At 44.5% G+C, this 19,553-nt stretch overlaps 1 protein-coding gene across 2 annotated transcripts in view; it reads left to right on the top strand.

Annotated features, from left to right (window-relative positions):
- Positions 1-16,205: 16,205 nt before the first annotated feature.
- The window catches only part of FYN (FYN proto-oncogene, Src family tyrosine kinase), a 186,381-nt gene continuing 183,033 nt past the window's right edge, over positions 16,206-19,553 (top strand). The window contains exon 1 of one of the 2 annotated variants that reach the window (XM_056566341.1): positions 16,206-16,661. The gene's annotated coding sequence lies outside the window, so the exon portion shown is untranslated. The remainder of the gene's footprint in view (positions 16,662-19,553) is intronic. The other variant, XM_056566340.1, reaches the window with a different exon arrangement.

Raw genomic sequence — 19,553 nt, 5'->3', positions numbered from 1 at the left:
TCATTTATTTGTTTATTATTTGTGTAGTCATTCATTTATATATTTTTTTACTTTCTGTAGTAAAACGATGTCTGTTGAAATTTTGGAGTGGTAAGGGTTAAGTAAAAGTGACACACTTAACCCATAGATTGGCACATAGGAACTATATATCGTTTTGATGCTCTCTTGACTTACTTTAGATGGGACTATAATGAAAGGAAAAGAAGTAACCTGGTCATTATATAGAACACTTGTACATGTTCATTTAATAGAAAATAACATGGTGACATGTTTTCTTGAATAAAATACCACGTAACAGGTTACATGTAATTTTCTGGGCACTTCACTGTTGCTGATAATTGTTACTGTTAAATACAGTTCATGCCTTTAGGGCTTTCTGTCTCCTCTATGCAACACTCAAGGGATATAGTTACTAAAACTGTCAGTAAAAAAAACACACAACTGTCATCAATTCATGTCTGACATCTAGATATGTACAAGTTTACCGGGATGCAACATTTTTATGTAATCTGAACCAAAAAAGAAGCTATACTCAACTTCCCTGTTCCCTCAGTGATTGGCTGTGCAAGAACAAAATGTCATCAAAAGGAAGAAGTGGACCATAGCAGGCACCAAAAGACTTGACAGTGGCAGCAGTGGGGGAGCAGGGAGGTGAGTATAGCATCTTGGTGCATCTGTTATTTGTCTTTTGGTTGTGCCAGAAAAGCAAATCTACACCTTCAATAGTAAACAGGCAACAATGTTTGTGACAAAACTGTAGTGTGGTTAAAGAAAAGAATCCACAAGAGTGGAGGATTAGGCCCCTTTCACACTATAAAGTTGTTCTGTTAAAAGATCCGTTATAAACGTCCGTTAGAAAAGCCATAAAAACTTGAAAATCCCATTCAAGTCTATGGGATTTTTTGATTATCCGTTATGACCCGTCATAGCTAGTCAGTAATAGGTAAATTAACGGCCGTTATTTTTAAAGGACATCTGCAGCGTGATTAACACTTATCCCCTATCCACAGGATGGGGATAAGTGTTTGATGGCGGGGGGTCCGACCGCTGGGACCCCCTGTGATCTCCTGTAGGGGCCGTGGCTCTCCCGTGCAGGGGGCGTGCCGGCCGCAGCATGACGTTGCAGCCGGAACGCCTCCTCCCTACATCTCTATGGGAGAGGCGGGGAGGCAACGTTAGTGCCTCCCCGTCTCCCCCATAGAACTGTATGGGGACAGGGAGGAGAAGGGGCGTCACCGTTGACCTCTAGGTCGACGCTACACGCCTTAGTGCTCACCATGAGCGCTAATGGCGGCGCCCCGTTAGGGAGATCGCGGGGGGTCCCTGTGGATAGGGGATAAGTGTCATACCGCTGCAGTTGTCCTTTAACATTGAAGTCTACGGCAATGGATGAACCTTTATATCATCCATTTGCACCTGGTTTATAATGTCCATTATTACTTCTGAGCATGTTCAGAAGAGGTAACATCAGCAGACTCCTGCAGTGCTGAGGGACTACTACTACTCCCATCATGGAATAGACTTGTTTCCATTATGGGAGTAGTAGTTCCCTGGCTGCGGGAGTCTGCAGAAATCTGGGGAGGCTACATTAGTGTTTGTAGTGCTCTGAACGCCCCTCAATGAATCCCATAGAGATACATGGAGGGGTGTGCCGGCTGCCGCGTCATGCAGGGATGGAACGCCCCTTTCCTGTACATTGCCGCGGCCCCGTACAGGAGATCACAGGGGGCCCCAGCGCTCGGACCCCCCGCAATCTAAAACTTATCCTCTATCCTTCGGATAGGGGCTAAAGTTCAGAGCACTACAGATCTCCTTTAAGCAGGGGAGCGGGCGGCAAGCTCCGCAACCCTGCAATGTATCGTGTGTTTTAACTTTCATTTTTAAATCCCCCGCGGGGAGCCCTGAATGGCTCCTTAGTACCGGCCATTCAGTGCTCCCCGCGGGGGATTTAAAAATGAAAGTGAGATTTTTAAAATGATCATTGTGAGTGGAAGCAGGGGCCATATGCATATTGAAAGCACTGTGGGGGGAAAGATATATGTAGCGCTGCAAGGGGGGGCAGACATATAGCCTATATATCTAAGATATGACCCCTGCCAGAGCCTTTATATATATATATATATATATACCCCCCGCCGGTGCATTAATAAAGATATGACCCCCACCAGCGCATATATATATATATATATATATATATATATATATATGCACACCGCAGCGCATTTATAATGTGACCTTCCCAGAGCATTTGTCATAATATGCCAATGCAGCGCCATGAATGAAAAGTATATCTATCAGCAGCGCATAGTGCCCGCGGCTGGCCGGCCCGATGATGCTGATAGAAATATTTTTCATACATAGGACTGTGGTGGCATATGTATATAGAAGCGCTGTGGGGGGGGTATATCTATCAGCAGCGCATAGGGCCAGCAGCCGGCTGCTGGCACTATGCGCTGCTGATAGAAATACTTTTCATTCATAGTGCTGCAGGGGTATATGCATATAGAAGTGCTGGGGGGGCAGACATATAGCGTTATCTGTCCCCCACAGTGCTTCTATATACATATTCTGCTTCAGCGCTATGTATGAAAAGTATTTCTATCAGCATCATCGGGCCGGCCGGCTGCTGGCACTATGCGCTGCTGATAGATATACTTTTCATTCATGGCGCTGCTGTGGCATATTATGACAAATGCGTTGCAGGGGTTATATATGCATATATATATATATAAATGCACTGCAGGGGTATATATATATAAATGCGCTGCAGGGGTCATGTCTTTATTAATGCGCAGCGGGAGATATATATACATATATATATATATATATATATATATATATTTATATAAATGTGCCGGCGGGGGTCATATGTTTATTAATGCGCTGCGGGGGTATATATATATATATAAATGCGCTGGCGGGGTATATATATATTTATAAATGCGCTGGCGGGGGTCATATCTTTATTAATGCGCTTTATTATACAGTAACCCCCCGACCTACGATGGCCCCGACATATGATAAAATCGACATACGATGGCCTCTCAGAGGCCATCGCATGTTGATGTCAGCATCGACATACGATGCTTTTATATGTCGCGGCCATCGCATTAACTGCTATCCAACAGCGCAAAATGCTTAAGCTGCTGTCGGATAGCAGTTTAAGCATCCCTGGCAGGTTCGCTTACCTATTCCCGCTGCTCCGGGTCCACTTCGCGATCCTCCGGTGTCTTGCGCATCTTCTCCAGGGTCCGGGCCTTGCTTTTCGGCGTCGTTATTAAGTCACTACGCACGCCGCGCCGGCGCAGCAGCGTAATAACGTCACCAGAAAGCGAGGCCCGGACCCTGCAGAAGATGCGCAAGACACCGGAGGATCGTGAATAAGACACCGGAGCAGCGGGACAGCATCGGGAGCCCCTGGGACAGCATCAGGAGCAGTGAGGACCTGGTCCGGAGCAACCGGGACAGGTGAGTACAGCTTCCTATACTTTACATTGCACGGATCCCTCAACATACGATGGATTCGACAAACGATGGGTCGTTTGGAACGAATTACCATCGTATGTTGAGGGACCACTGTATATAAATGCGCTTGCAGAGGGTGTGTATATGCATATATATATATATATATATATATATATATATATATAATGTGCCGGCGGGGGTCATATCTTTATTAATGCGCGGACAGGGGGTATATATATATATATATATATATATATATATATATGTATAAATGCGCTGGCGGGGGTCATATCTTATTAATGCACTGTGGGGGGCATATTATAAATGCACTGGGGGGCTAGATATATAGGCTATATGTCTGCCCCCCTCCCAGAATGCCAAGTTTTGCAACACTTGGAGGCATTCTGGTTGGTAAACACTGATACAGAGGGAAGGGGCCAGATTGTTCAGCAAAATTACATATTTTTTAAACCCAGACATTCTGGGGGAGATTCTCAAAAACTGCTGTAATTTCTGTTCCAGTGATATTATTCACACCTTTTTTTTCTCCTCACATTTTCAAAGGTCTCTTTTGCTGCTTTGAAAATATGTGAAAATTCATTTTAGCGCTACTTTTTTTTTGCACCAAAATATTTTTTGTTGCAGCCATATTGGATTTTTTCACGCCAAAATTGCCGAGTTTGGTGCCAAAATCGGAAATTTTTGTGCCAAAATTTTCGATTTTTGCACCAACTTTTACATCCAAGAAAATTCTAGTGGAAGCATCTTGCGAAATATTCCATGGTTACTAGTGCCCAGACAAGCGAGAACTGTAGAAATAAAACATTTCTGAGCTTAAATGACTAAGGGGGGGGGGGGGGAGAATGTATATATATATATATATATATATATATATTTATTATTATTATTTTTTTTATAAAATTTTACAATAATTTTTTCTTTTTTTTTATAATTACTTACATAACACCTTTTCCACAAAAAACTAAGAAAAAAAAACAATAAAACTACAACCATTTCTGTGATTTCTACACAAAAATCTGGTGTGAAATTTTTGATGTAAACGGGACTCTCACCCTCTGAAAATATCATGTAAAGCCGACAATATACGTGGACACGCACACTTTTACAAAACTGACGTGAACAGTGTAAACTGCAGCACAAAGCTCTTGTGGTTGATACTTTCCGTGCCAAAATTGCGCAAAATTCTTTGAGAATCTCCCCCTCTGTGTACTTTATAAAGATTTATGATTTTACTATTGTGCAGAGTTTTGTTCGGCGCAGGCGCACACTGCTGCTCCGGGCACTTCTAGCTATGTAAGCAGTGTACCATGGGAAAATGCCCCAGCTCTGTGAAGTGTGAGGTAGAGAAGGAGTGCACGATAGAGCGAGGGGGGGGGGGGCATTTCTATATTTGCACAAAATTTATCAAAGGAGTGCACGACTTTAGTAAATCTTGAGCAAGAGTGTAAATGAGACAAGCAGTGTAAAGGGGTAGATCTGTGTCTACAATAGACACCTAATGAGAAATCTCCCCCAATGTGTATGTGCGTGTGCATGTTCCAGCATCACTTCCAAACAGATATTAACATGAAACTTGGAAAACATGTTACTTATATGTCAACAACAAACATAGGATAGGTAATTTAACCCTTACTCACCCCCATTTGTGAGAGTCTGGGTTTTTATTTAAAGTCCCATACAAGTCTATTGGAAGTATATGTTACTGCATAAATTCCAAACAGCTGGAGATATTTCGATAATACTTGGTCACATGTTACTTATGTGTCCACTTAAAATATAGGATAGTTAATTTAACCCTTAACTACCCCCATTTGTGAGGGTCTGGGTTTTTGTTTAAAGTCCAATGGAAATCTATGGGAAATGTATGTTCCCACATAACTTCCATATGGCTGGAGATATTTTGACAATACTTTGTCACATGTTACTTATATGTCAAATAAAAACATATAATAGTTAAATTAACCCCTGACCTACCCCCATATGTGAAGCATGGTTTTTTGTTTCAAGTCCCATGCAAGTACAGTATTTAGGACTTCTGGTACCTTACTCCCCAAGCTCCGCATCTCCTGGTGAATGCGTCAGTCCAGCTGGCAAGCCAAACCCTCCCCGCATTCCATGCCCCATCTTGCAAAGACACGCCCACCATTTAAGCCACACCCTTTTTATTTTCAGTTTATTTTCTTCATCACAACTCAGCCCCACCTGAGGATGTGATATGAAGATTAGCTATGGGGAAGGGATATGAGGATGAGATATGAGGTCGGGATATGAGGTCAGGATATGAGGTCGGGATATGAGGACGAGATATGAGGTTGGGATATGGGGACAGGATATGGGGACGGGATATGAAGTCGAGATATGAGGACGGGATATGAGGTCGGGATATGAGGACAGAATATGTGGTTGAGATATGGGGACAGGATATGGGGATGGGATATGAGGTCAGGATATGAAGTTGGGATATGGGGACGGGATATAGGGACAGGATATGAGCACAGGAAATGAGGTCGGGAAATGAGGACGGGATATAAGGATGGGAAAGGAGGACAGGATATGAGGTCGAGATATAAGTACGGGATATGAGGTTGAGATATGAGGACAAAATATGAGGACACGATATGAGGTCGGAATATGAGGAAGTGATTTGGGGTCGTAATATGCGGAAGTGATTTGGGGTCCGGATATGAGGAGGGGATATGAGGACAAAAGCTTCCTCCTTTGTTGCTTTTTCTCTACCACAAGGATAAGGTAGGAAAAACCGGGCAGCGTCGGGTACTCAACCAGTAATAAGATGAAGAGAAATGTGTCATGCTTGTGATTTTCTAGTAATGTTTTATCACTTCTTCTCTACAAAACAGAGCTCTATATCTGCCTAAAATACCAGAGAAAACATATGATTGTGGTAACAAATGGTCGTTTAGTTGTGGTAAAAGGGATTATATATATAGAAGAATAATTATATACTATATAAATATTACGTATGTCTAAGATCAAAGGCTTAAATATTGGCTTTACTAAAAGAACGAACAGCTCCTCATATATGTAAACTCTGTCAACACATGTAAGGCCTATTTCAAGATAACAATAGTGTTTAAAGCAATGAAGCAACCATACTTTCAAACTCTTATTTAAAAAATATTTCAAGTATATATATTTATTCATAAGCATATGTAGTTTTTATTTTTTGTCATAAATCTGCTGATAAACTGAAAGCATCTCCTCAACTGTGAATCTTGCTTAAAAAAAATTGAGGGGTGGTAGGGAAGCGCCCCAAAGTTTTACAGACTGTCTAGGAATTTACAGACTGCTGGTAATCCTATGTGTGAACCAAACCCTGATCATCGCTGATTTATCAGCTTGTATACCAAACCTACAGTATGTATTATGTCTGACTGCAGCTGATATTTCCCCTTTTGTACTGAACCCAGCATCTGACTGTATTTAAAAACTGTGTTGTTTCCAGATCTGGAAAGCAGCATCATTACAGATTACACAGGTTTTTCTGTGTGTAGATTATTTTCATTTCATATGTCACTAAGCTCCCTTGTAATTTTATAAAATATAGTCCCTATGGTGAAAGTATAAGGCTATGTTCACACACCAGAATTTCCACATAGATTCTTGAATTCCGTGTCTGCATAAATTTAGCTGGAATTCCGCATCTTTCAAGCATTTGCAGAATTTATGCAGAATTCTGCATGATTCCGCAGTACCTCCAGAGTTACCTTGGGCCTCTTGGTTGCTTCTCCGATTATTTTTTTCCTTGCCTGGCTTGTCAGTTTAGGTGGACAGCTTTGTTTTGGTAGGTTTACGGTAGTGTCATATTCTTTTCATTTTCTGATTTTGGATTCTATGGTGCTCCATGAGACGTTCAAAGCTTGGGAGATTTTTATTACCTAATTCTGCTTTGTATTTCTCCTGAACTTTATCCCTGACCTGTTTGGTGAGCTCCTTGAGCTTCATGCTGCTGTTTGTTCAGTAATGCTCCCTAACAAACGCTGAGGCCTTTACAAAACAGATGCACTGAGATTACATTTCATATAGGTGGTCCCTAAATTTGTGTTAGAGGTTTCACAGTAAAGAACTGTACGTATGCACTTAGCACTTTTCAGATATTTATTTGTAAATAGTTTGGAAATCTGTGTAATATTTTCCTCCACTTTCAATTGATGACCTGTTTTTGTTGGTCTGTTCCATAAACTTGCAGTTAAATAAATTTGAATCTGTGGTTTTACCATGACAAAATGTAGCAATGTCCAAGGGGGTGAATACGTATGCTAAGCATTGTATCAGTGTAATCGGCCCACAATATGATGTGTCTAGAGGCAGTCTTACTTTGTGTCAGGAACATCTAAACAACCCAATGTAACTCCAAGTCAATCGCACTTCAGTGAAATCACACTGTCCACTCAGAAAGCAACACTGATTGACAATCAATTTCACATGCTGTTGTGCAAGTGGTACAGACAACAGGTGGAAATTATAGGCAGTTAGCAAGACACCCCCAATAAAGGAGGGGTTCTGCAGGTGGTGACCACAGAACATTTCTCAGTTCCTATGCTTCCTGGCTGATGGTTTGGTCACTTTTGAATGCTGGCGGTGCTTTCACTGTAGTGGTAGCATGAGATGGAGTCTACAACCCACACAAGTGGCTGAGGTAGTACAGCTCATCCAGGATGGCACATGAATGCAAGCTGTGGCAAGAAGGTTTGCTGTGTCTGTGAGCGTAGTGTCCAGAGCATGGAGGCGCTACCAGAAGACAGGCCAGTACATCAGGAGATGTGAAGAAGTTTGTCACTGGCGCCCTGTGCTCTTCACAGATGAAAGCAGGTTCACACTGAGCACATGTGACAGACGTGACAGAGTCTGGAGACGCTGTGGAGAATGTCTTGCTGCCTGCAACCAGTTTGGTCGTGGGTCAGTAATGGTGTGGGGTTGAATTTATTTGGGGGGCCGCATAGCCCTCCATCTGCTTGCCATAGGTAGCCTGACTGCCATTAGGCACCGAGATGAGATCCTCAGACCCCTTGTGAGACCATATGCTGGTGCGGTTGTCCCTGGGTTCCTCCTGATGCAAGACAATGCTAGACCTCATGCGACTGGAGTGTGTCAGCAGTTCCTGCAAGAGGAAGGCTTTGATGCTATGGACCGGCCCGCCCGTTCCCCAGACCTGAATCCGATTGAGCACATTTGGGACATCATGTCTCGCTCCATCCACCGCCACGTTGCACCGCAGACTGTCCAGGAGTTGGCGGACGCTTTAGTCTAGGTCTGGGAGGACATCTCTCAGTAGACAATCCGCCACCTCATCAGGAGCATGCCCAGATGTTGTAGGGTGGTCATACGGGCACATGGAGGCCACACACACTACTGAGCCTTATTTTGACTTGTTTTAAGGGGTTAAGGACATTACATCAAAGTTGGATCAGTCGTAGTGTGGTTTTTCACTTTGATTTTGTGTGTTACTCCATATCCAGACAAAAATGAAACATAATTCTTTACATTTGGGGGATTATTGTGCCATTGTCATAAGTCACTATGGCAGTCTTTGTGATAGCAATTCAGCAAGCTGAAAAACTAAACCAGACCTGATGATATATATGTGCAATAACTTGGAGGATCAGACATGCTAAATTCTATATCATCCTTTCCGTCATCTCTGTTACAGTAATGGCACTGATATTCTAACAAAGAAGCTTATTGATAGCTTATTGATAAAAGGCAAAGTAATCCAGAAATAACCAGTACAGAAGTGACACCCATTGCTGGGATTCAGACAGGAATTTGTGATGAACTACTTAGAGTGACACATTATTCTGTTATTTTATTAAACTCATTTTATTGACACTGAAACGCATTTATGAATTACAGTACATCAGAAGAATGAAAATGAGAAAGATACAAGCACATAAATGGGGGTAAGTTGAGTTCCCTGCTCTGCCCTCAGTGAGAGGATGTGAGCAGCAGCAGCTTTGTCAGTGCCCGCAGCCACCACTGCAGCTCTCAGTAAGTGCAGCGCAGATGTCAAACCCGCCGAGAGCCCCTGAACCTGAGCCTGCTGGCCAAGTAAGAAGAACAACAGGGGGAGGAGGGAAGGGCAAAAGTAATGTGGCACAAGGGGTGGGGGGTGATTTGGCACAGGGCGCAGGGGGAATAAAGTGGCACGAGGGTAATCAAGGGGGGAAGAAATGGCACAGGGGGGATCAAGGGGAAATTATGTGGCACGGGGTAAAAGGGGGAAGATGTGGCACAAGGCACAGGGGGAATAAGGTAGCACAGGGTATAAAGGGGGGGATGCAATGGTACAGGGGGATGATGAAGGGTGATTTAACTGCACTGGGAGATTCTACAGTAAAATTGCTTTTAATCATGTTTTATAAGTAATTACACTCTTGAGTGAATACAGTAAAGTATACGGTCATTTAGAAAGATTTTTGAGCCTTTTTTCCCACTAGACTTTTTTTTTTTATTCCCTGTGAGCGTCTGCTATTGGGGGATTCTACTGTGTGTGTGTATGTATGTATGTATGTATATATATATATATATATATATATATATAAACATATTTATATTACTATTTATTTTTCATTTTTTTTTTATTAAGTGGAGTACCCCTGCAAAGGAAAGGTGTCCTATTTTTTTAATCTAAATAAAATTGTGATATAAAATGTATTTCGTTAAAGGGGTACTCCTGTGTTTTAACATTATCCACAGGATACGGAGTGAGGGGGATATTTATCAAAGGATTTAGACTGTTTTTTCCTGTCTAAATTTGTCGCACAGAAAGTTGCAGTCTAAATATGTGTGACTCTTTTGCTCTAGAGGATTTTTAGAACATGATGCATTCTAGTCTATTTTAGACGGAAATGCATTGGAAAAATGCATTGGTGCTGAATTTATCAAAAGCGACTTTTCACAACAAGTCGCATCGGCTGAAAGTACGCCGAAATGTCAGACCATGCTGGAGCAGGTTTAACCCCTTAACGACGCAGGACGTATATTTACGTCCTGCGCCGGCTCCCGCGATATGAAGCCGGGACCTGTGGCTAATACCACACATCGCCGATCGCGGCAATGTGTGGTATTAACCCTTTAGAAGCGGCGGTCAAAGCTGACCGCCGCTTCTAAAGCGAAAGTGAAAGTATCCCGGCTAGTCAGTCGGGCTGTTCGGGACGGCCGCGGTGAAATCGCGGCGTCCCAAACAGCTTACAGGACACCGGAAGGGCCCTTACCTGCCTCCTCGGTGTCCGATCGACGAATGACTGCTCCATGCCTGAGATCCAGGCAGGAGCAGTCAAGCGCTGATAACACTGATCACAGGCGTGTTAATACATGCCAGTGATCAGCATAGGAGAACAGTGTGCACAGTGTTATAGGTCCCTATGGGACCTATAACACTGCAAAAAAAAAAGTTAAAAAAAAGTGTTAATAAAGGTCATTTAACCCCTTCCCTAATAAAAGTTTGAATCACCCCCCTTTTCCCATAAAAAAAATAAAACAGTGTAAATAAAAAAAGAAACAAACATATGTGGTACCGAACTATAAAAATATATCATTAATTAAACCGCACGGTCAATGGCGTACGCGCCAAAAAATTCCAAAGTCCAAAAAAGCGTATTTTGGTCACTTTTTATACCATTAAAAAATGAATAAAAAATGATCAAAAAGTCAGATCAAAACAAAAATCATACCGTTAAAAACTTCAGATAACGGTGCAAAAAATGAGCCCTCACACCGCCCTGTATGTGGAAAAATAAAAAAGTTATAGGGGTCAGAAGATGACATTTTTAAACGTATAAATTTTCCTGCATGTAGTTATGATTTTTTCCAGAAGTACGACAATATCCAACCTATATAAGTAGGGTATCATTTTAACCGTATGGACCTACAGAATAATGATAAGGTGTAATTTTTACCGAAATATGCACTACATAGAAACGGAAGCCCCCAAAAGTTACAAAATGGCGTTTTTTCTTCGATTTTGTCGCATAATGATTTTTTTTTCCGTTTCGCCGTGAATTTTTGGGTAAAATGACTAATGTCACTGGAAAGTAGAATTGGTGACGCAAAAAATAAGCCATAATATGGATTTTTAGGTGGAAAATTTAGAGGGTTATGATTTTTAAAAGGTAAGGAGGAAAAAACGAAAGTGCAAAAACGGAAAAACCCTGAGTCCTTAAGGGGTTAAACATAGTCTAAAGCATAGATCCTGAAGTCTGTGCGCAGAATTTATCAAGAGCCGTGCGACTTTTGATAAATTAGGCGCACAATAGACCAGCCTAACCCTCAGTAGTTTGGTCTATATTGATGCGGGACATAGACAGCTTTGATAAATATCCCCCTAAGTGTCTGATCGCGAGGGTCCAACCAGTGAGGATCCTTTGATAAATGTCAGTCTGTGTCTCTTTGTCTTTGCTTGACTTTTCTTGGAAAGCCAGGTGCACAGAGTATGGACGCAGTGAAAGGAAACCCAATCCAAGGAAAGCCAAGCAGAAACAGAGGGACACAGTGCTCAGGCATTATGTATCAAAGTATATGTGAACATTTACATATACCATAAACCAGTGTTTTCCAACCAGTGTGCCTCCAAACTACAACTTCCAGGCAAAAGTTTAAATCACCCCCTTTTCCCATTTTACAAACAAAATAATGTAAACAAAAATAAACATGAACATATTTGGTATCACCACGTGGAAAAATGTCCGAACTATTAAAATGTTAATGAAACCGCATGGTCAATGATGTAAATATAAAGAAATACAAATCCAGAATTGCGTATTTTTGGTCACTTCATATACTAAAAAAAGTGCTGCAGTTTCTCATAGCAACCAATCAGATCACCTCTTTTATTTTACAGAGGCCTCTGAAATATAAAAGAAGAATTTAATTGGTTGCTATGGGTAACTGCTCTACATTTTACGCTGCACAGGTTTTGATACATCCCCCACATAATTTATAAGTAGTAAAGTAAAACAAAACTTGGGTATCATTGTAATCGTATGGACCTATATAATAAATATAATGTATAATTTGTCCTGAAATGTTCACTGTTTTGAAACAAAATCCTCCAAAAGGTATTTAACTGTTGTCATTTTTTTACATTTCCCCCACAAATATTTGTTTTCTTTTCACTATAGATTTGGTGGTAAACTGAAAGCTATCAGGTACTATCGGTGGCACACAAAAAAAAAAACAAACCCTTATAATGTTCTGTAGGTGGAAAATTGAAAGCGTTATGGCTATTAAAAGTGACCCCCCCCCCCCCCCATTAAAGTGGTCTTCTTCTTAAAGGGTTACTCTGGTGAACTAAACCCATAGCCCATCCTTTCCCTCTTACCAACCTATTTAATTGCTCTATATTATTAATGAATGATATTTAGACAGTTACCCTCTTTCAGTTGTCACTTGCATGCAGGGAGTGAGGGAGAGACATCATCCTGCCATCCACTGTGTCACAGTCCCTCTCTAAAAAGCAGCCCCCACCCTCCCGAGAGATACAGACCACATGTTTTTTTACTGTACTGATGAGTCATGCTTCCTTTAGTGCTGAGAGCTGGGAGGTGTGTGCAGCCTCAGCCAATCAGAAACTAAATCTCTCTGATCACAAAGCAGGAGAGTGGGGGCTGCTCTGAGGGAGAGGGAGCTGGCAAAGTGAGAGGAGAGCTGCAATGGCAGCCGGGAAATGTAGTATTGTATTCTGCAGGGGGAGGGAAGGATGGCAAAGAATATCAAGCAACCAGAGAAGATGATAGCGTCCACAGGAGTCATGCATATCAGACAGAATCATTTACAGGGAACAGTTTCAGGTAGTGTGGTGGCTTTGTAGCTTTATTTATATATACTTCCCTGGAGTATCTGGGTGGGAAGTCACTTCCTCCCCGCATTCTATGGTGCAGCGCAGCGCCTTGGGAGGGAGCAATGCAACAACGCCAGTATATGTGCAGCCTATACCAGACCAGGCACATGAAATTGAAAGGAGGAATTAAGCTCATCCATCCCCATTTCATATCCAATCCATTCAATTTTTTGTTCAGTCAATAAATATGAAAAGGAGGGGATTGGAAATAAAATGGGGGGGGGGGGGGGGGGATTGGCAATATAAAATTAGGAAAATGGCTATATGAGCAATGAGGGGAATGGCTATATGAATTTCATTTCTGCTTGAAGGATGATCCCCTGACCAGAGTTCCAGAATCCGAGGGCACCAGGAGACTTTTTTTTATTACTATTTCCATTCAAATTGGATGTGCTGTTCTTCTACTACTTCTTTCTATTTACATAGCTAGCTATTTAGCTACTAACCTACCTACATAGCTACCTACCTTATTTATCTACCTACCTACCCACTTAAAGGGGTACTCCGCCCCTAGACATCTTATCCCCTATCCAAAGGATAGGGGATAAGATGTCAGATCGGCGGGGTCCCGCTGCTGGGGACCCCAGGATCGCTGCTGCAGCACCCCGCTATCATTACTGCGCAGAGCGAGATCGCTCTGCACGTAATGACGGGCAATACAGGGGCCGGAGCATCGTTACGTTACGGCTCCACCCCTCGTGACGTCACGGCCCGCCCCCGTCAATACAAATCTATGGGAGGGGGCGTGGCGGTAGTCATGCCCCCGGCCATAGACTTGCATTAAGGGGACGGGCCGTGATGTCATGAGGGGCGGAGCCATGATATCACGCTGCTCCGGCCCCTGTATCGCCCGTCATTACGCACAGAGCGAACTCGCTCTGTGCAGTAATGATGGCGGGGTGCCGCAGCGGCGATCCCCGGGCTCCCCAGCAGCGGGACCGTGGCGATCTAACATCTTACCCCCTATCCTTTGGATAGGGGATAAGATGCCAGGGGCGGAGTACCCCTTTAAGTACCTGGCTACCTATTTACATGACTACCTACTTATGTACCTACTTGGCTACCTAGCTACATACCTACTTACCACTAAGGTTAGCTATCTACCTAGCTTCCTACTTACCTACATGGCTACCTACCTACCAACATATTTAACTACATGGGGGATCGATCTATCTACCTAAGGATGTATTTACCTACCTGCCTATGGGAGGACTACCTAATAAGGGAACTAACTGTTGTGAGACATAGCTAACTGCCTACTGTGGAGGGGATATACCTACTTAATTGGGGACCTACTATTCTACCCACTTTTATAGAGCAGGTCACCAAGGTGGGAATTATTACAGTTTGGGGGCCTATAGATGGGGAGCTTGTGTAGAGGAGGGGAGGGACCTGGGAAAAAATGAGTCTAACATATTTGTCCTGCAGATGCTGAAGATATGAAGTTTTGGCTGGAAAAAGTTGACATTGCAGTCTAAGCCGTAGGGAGAAGAAAAGGAGAGGACATTGCCGATCAGAAAAATCATCAATTGTGAATCAACCAATTTAACTGTATAAGGGAGGGCATTATGTTAACACATGCATGCAGGAGAGCACTGATACTGCAACTTGCCATGGGCCAGCTCAATGAACCCAGCCTAATCTCGCGGCAACCACTGCCACAACTTATGACAAAAGTGCATAGGTTACAGTGTTCATTAAAGGAGAACAGTAGCGAAAATGTTTTCATTACCTCTGTGTCCAGGCTGCAAAAACTAAAAACAAAGTTTAACTCACCTTCCGACGTTCCCCCGTTGCACCGATAGCGGTGTCCCTGTCCTCCGGTGCTGGTCTTCTTCCTGCTTCCTTGGCACGGTGACTCATACTGCGCTCAGCGTATCGCCGGTGATGTCTCACCTGGGACGGATATAGGCTGAGCACACTGTCATGTAAGGGGCCTAGGCTGCAGGGAGAAGGCAGGACCAAGGCTCCTTACATGACAGTACACTCAGCCTATCACCGGCCGAAGCAAGACATTGCTGCGGCCAGCGATACGCTGAGCACAGTATGAGTCACCATCCCCAGGAAGAAGACCAGCTCTGTAGTACGGCGTCCATTTTAGGATATCGTCAGTCGTACCTCTGTCCTCCATCAGGTGAAACGGCGACCCACCTCCTCCCTTGGACCAATCGCCGTCAGTCGTCAGCTGCAACTCCGTCCTCCGTCAGGCGAAACGGCATCCCACCTCCTCCCTCACACCAATCGCTGTCATCCTTCAGCCACAACTTCCTCATCTGAAAGGCGGGACGCTGTTTCGCCTGATGAAGGATGGAGGTACGGCTGACGATGTCCTAAAATGGATACCGTACTGGAGGACTGGGACACCGATATCAACGCAACGGGGGAATATCGGAAGTGAGATAAACTTTTTTTTTTTTTTTTTTGCAGCTGGGGCACAGAGATAAAGAAATAAATGCCGGACAGGGGAACACAGCAAGGTGTGTTACCCTGTCTGGTGCATAGGTGGCACGTTCCAACGTCCAACTTGAGATACCGGATGAATGTGAACTGTCTGATCTAAATGAATGGGATGTTTCCCTCCAGTGCTGGAGAGACACATTTATATGAAGGTGGCCTTAGTGGTCCTAGAATGTTCTGTATATGTGCCCCCTGCACCTAAGTAGAAGTGTCCTCCCTGTAGCCGGGTATGGTAAACATGGCTGCCAGCGTCTAGTGCAGTGAATGAATGGTGGGTGCCTACTGTAAGCACATGGCACCTCCATGCTCTGCTCTCCTCTACATTGAGGCATCCTGGCAGATGTGATGACACAGGGGGATGTATGTGGTGGTCTCCAGTGAGTAGCAGAGGAGGAGTAACGTGATGCATAGGATGGAAGACCCTCCCTAGCAGTGGGCTGAGCAGCCTGGGGTTGGTTCGGTGCCCATCTCACTCACAGCTTTGGGAAAGCAAGAAGGAAAAAAAAAACACTAAAAAAAAACCCAAAAACCAATCGCGGGGATCTGCAGCTTTTATCGGCCGTGTGTAGTGCAGGCAGCGGGGAGGCAGCAGCCGTGATTTCCCGGGGATTTCCTCCGGTTCGCAGGGGGCGCAGCAGGCTGCAGCCCGGGCTCTGCAGCCCCCTCTCTCGGTCACTCACACAGACACTGAAGAGGAGGAGGGAGTTGCTGTCAGACGACAAGCCGGGCTTCTCCTGCACTGCTCCGGGTGTGACCGCAGCTCAGCCCGCTACACCCGCCCAGAGGCCAGTCAGCAGCGACGGCGGCAGAACCCCGGGATGAGGATGGTGATGTGAATGCGGAACCGGGCCGGCCACTGCAGGTACAGATTACCCAGCATCCATGTCTGCCACCACACTCCATACCCAGCTGTACCCGGGGTTGGTGCTGTGCCCGCGGGCGAGAGGGGGGTCATTGTCTCATTGTTCCCCTTCATAAGACTGTATTGTCGTGTAGGGTACAGCTCCTTTGTGTGTACACGTACAATAGGAGAGACATAGGCATGGCCATAGATGCCCACTCTGCTGTATGCCCTGGGCCCCAGCAGCATTGTCTCATTCTGCCCCTGTAGATGGAGGCATTTGCCATTGCTGATAGTATTGTGTTGCCTCCTGCTGCTGCTGGTACATGGCGACAAACACTGACTGGTATTCTGACCTTCTCTGTAGGATGCATGGCACAGCACTGGTGGATAGGCTTAGCAGGTGGCACTTTGCTGGGCAAGCACCACGTTGCAGTATTTTATATACCATGCGGAGTGAGCGTATGGCATCAGTGCAGCATCCATGGTGTGGTAGACTGCTCACACATACAGGCCTGGGGTTTCATTCAGGAATCACTGAGCCTAAGCTGCCAGGGAAATCTGGGTGGCAGACAAAACCCTCTTTCATTTCCCAATGCCCAGTGCGGTGGGATATTAGACAAGGATTTGTTGTGTTGGCTCATTCTTTCTTATTCGTCGCCCCTTCGCTGTCGTTGCCCATCTGCAGTCTGGATGCTGAGGAGGGTTTTATGGAAATTGCTTTTAATATTATGTGACTGTGGTGGAGAATAGACTCTCTACAGGACAATGGTCTCCAAACTGTAAACCTCCAGATGTCGCAAAACTACAACTCACAGCACGCCCGGACAGCCAACGGCTGTCCGGGCATGCTGTGAGTTGTAGTTTTGCGACATCTGGAGGTCCAAAGTTTGGAGACTACTTCTATCGAAGAGAGTGCTCAGACAGTCAACCATTACAGCCCACCACAAGAGTTGTCACCTGGCTTTCCTAGATAGCACATGTTGGCATGTGTTATTCCGGAGCCTAGGAAAGCTGGGTGAGACTCCTCGAATCAATCCGTTCTTCTATAAGGTCACCGCGGCTGCGGTGCGGATTGATCCTGATGTGTGGTGAGATTAGTAGCAGTTATCACCGTCTGAAATATTTGCAGATAGTCTGTGGAACAATGTAAGAGGGGAAACAGAACTTACAAGCCGCGGAGTATGTCGGCCTATTGAGACCTTGTGTTTTCCTGCTTGTTTTCAACTCATCAACTCCCACATCCTTCCTCCCCCAGATAAGCAATGTTTCCAGCGCTACTTTTTCCTCTTCTGACTCTTTTGGTCCTTTCCACACCCATATCAAATTTACTACATTAACAATCGGATATACAATTATATTTGTTACTTCGACATATTTAAAGGCGCCATATCCCCGCTCCTAGTCTATATGGCTTATGTAAAAGACCACCAGTGCAATCTCATTGGCCACTGTACGCGGATAAGTAATAGGTTGATAGGACCACCCACGTACAAGCTACATACACACACAGTAGGTGTCGAACCCTGGTATTGTCCCTATGGGGCCCAAAATGAAGAAGCTCATATATTATAGATTTCAGTCAATACTTATGAACTGATATAGGAAGTCCATTGTAGGACAATTTATCCCTTATGCAGAGGATAGGGGATAAGTGTCTGATCGCGGGGGTCTGACTGCTAGGACCCCCGCGATCTCCTGTATGGTGCTCCCGCTCTCCTTGTTCACAGAGCAGGGTTGGCATGTGCCCTCTATTCATCTCTATGGGACTGCCGGAGATACACCAGTGCTGTACAGGCAATCGAGGGTAGTCTTAGTGGTCGGACCCCCCATGATTAGACACCTATACCCTATCCTGACTATTTCCTTGGTGTTGACTGCACTAGACGCATTGTTTTAAAGGGGTACTCCGCCCCTAGACATCTTATCCCCTATCCAAAGGATAGGGGATAAGATGTCAGATCGCGGGGGTCCCGCCACTGGGGACCCCCGGGATCTGACCATGCAGCTCCCACCTTTAGCGGCTTCCGGAATTGCTGGAGGTCCTCAGGCTGAGTCCATCTCGACCACGAGGACAGAGCATAGTCACGCCACGGCTCCGCCCCGTGTGACGTCACGCCCCGCCCCCTCAATGCAAGTCTATTGGAGGGGTGTGACAGCTGTGATGTCACACGGGGGCGGAGCCGTGACAACACTATGCTCCTTCCCCATGATCGCCAGTAATCAGACCCGGAGCGAACACGCTCCGGGGACTGATTCTAATGGGGTGCGGCGTGGAAGATCACGGGGGTCCCCAGGATAGGGGATAATATGTCTTAGCGCCAGAGTACCCCTTTAAGGTCCCTCAACCCCTTCCCTCCCTCATTGGGGAAAGGAAATTAGATCTATATATATTGTTCCCTTGCAATGAAGTTCTGGTTAAGAGTATTTCCCCAATGTAACGATAGTACAGTGATCCCTAATGTTGCAATGGCCTCAGACTACAATATTTTCACACAGTGGTCTTTACTGGACCATTGTAACTTGAACCACTTTCCAAAAATGGTGCCATAGATGGCCCAGATCTGTGCCACATTTTATAGGGTTCAAGATCTGACCAATCTGAGTTGGCATTTTACTGGGTATTACTGAAGTGCCTGCACTGACTGACTGTCTAGTATCTCCTCTCTACAGTCATGGCCGTAAATGTTGGCACCCCTGAAATTTTTCTAGAAAATAGAAGTATTTCTCACAGAAAAGGATTGCAGTAACACATGTTTTGCTATACACATGTTTATTCCCTTTGTGTGTATTGGAACTAAACCAAAAAAAGGGAGGAAAAAAAGCAAATTGGACATAATGTCACACCAAACTCCAAAAAGGGGCTGGACAAAATTATTAGCACCCTTAACTTAATATTTGGTTGCACACGCT

This window comes from Hyla sarda, chromosome 3 (assembly GCF_029499605.1).
Source record: "Hyla sarda isolate aHylSar1 chromosome 3, aHylSar1.hap1, whole genome shotgun sequence".
Taxonomy (NCBI): domain Eukaryota; kingdom Metazoa; phylum Chordata; class Amphibia; order Anura; family Hylidae; genus Hyla; species Hyla sarda.
Note: the sequence above shows the minus strand (reverse complement) of the source record. Positions and strands in the feature narration are given on the sequence as shown.